The sequence below is a fragment of the Mandrillus leucophaeus genome, unplaced genomic scaffold (genome assembly GCF_000951045.1).
Source record: "Mandrillus leucophaeus isolate KB7577 unplaced genomic scaffold, Mleu.le_1.0 Scaffold270, whole genome shotgun sequence".
In the NCBI taxonomy this organism is placed as follows: domain Eukaryota; kingdom Metazoa; phylum Chordata; class Mammalia; order Primates; family Cercopithecidae; genus Mandrillus; species Mandrillus leucophaeus.
In genome coordinates, this window is record NW_012102810.1 from 1,107,767 (window position 1) to 1,108,837 (window position 1,071).

The 1,071-nt window shown below is 48.0% G+C and overlaps 1 pseudogene; it reads left to right on the forward strand.

Moving 5' to 3' along the window:
- Positions 1–484: 484 nt before the first annotated feature.
- Positions 485–1,065, forward strand: LOC105542922 (annotated as a pseudogene).
- The last annotated feature ends 6 nt before the right edge of the window (positions 1,066–1,071 follow it).

Genomic DNA, 1,071 nt, shown 5'->3' on the forward strand with positions numbered 1-1,071 from the left:
AACAGGCTGCTAAAAGAGGTGAGTTTAGGAAGGTTACAGATACAAGAGTAATATACAAAACTCAATGCTATTTCTATATACTAGCAAACAATCGAAAACTTTTTTTTTTTTGAGACGGAGTCTCGCTGCTTTGCCCAGGCTGGAGTGCCACGGCACAATCTCGGCTCACAGCAATCTCCACCTCCCAGGTTCAAAAGGTTCTCCTGCCTCAGCCTCCCAAGTAGCTGGGATTACAGGCGCCCGCCACCATGCCCAGCTTACTTTTTGTATTTTTTTAGTAGAGATGGGGTTTCACTATGTTGGCCAGGCTGGTCTTCAACTCCTGACCTCAGGTGATCTGCCTGCCTCAGCCTCCCAAAGTGCTGGGATTACAGGTGTGAGTCACCGTGCCCGGCCGAAAACTTTTAAAGATGTGTAACAGCGAGCTCGGGCGGCAGGAGGAGTGGCAGCGGCCAGGCAGCCCAGTTTCACGAAGGCTCTCGGCCTGCAGGCACCCGCCACGCGCCTTCCCTGCCACCAGGATGCCCAAGAGGAAGGTCAGCTCTGCCGAAGGGGCCACCAAGGAAGCGCCCAAGAGGAGATCGGCGCGGCTGTCAGCTAAACCTCCTGCAAAAGTGGAAGTGAAGCCGAAAAAGGCAGCAGCAAAGGATAAATCTTCAGACAAAAAAGTGCAAACAAAAGGGAAAAGGGGAGCAAAGGGAAAACAGGCCGAAGTGGCTAACGAAGAAACTAAAGAAGATCTACCTGCAGAAAGCGGGGAAACGAAAACTGCGGAGAGTCCAGCCTCTGATGAAGCAGGAGAGAAAGAAGTCAAGTCTGATTAATACCATATACCACGTCTTACCAGTGGTCCCTGTCTCCCTTCTTGTACAACCCAGAGGAATATTTTTCTTAACTATTTTGTAAATGCAAGTTTTTCAGTAGCTCTAGAAACATTTTTAAGGAGGGAAACCCACCTCATCCCATGTTTTAAGTGTAAATGCTTTTTTTTTAAGAGGTGAAATCATTTGCTGGTTGTTTATTTTTTGGTACAACCAGAAAATAGTGTGGGATATTGAATTATGGGAGGCT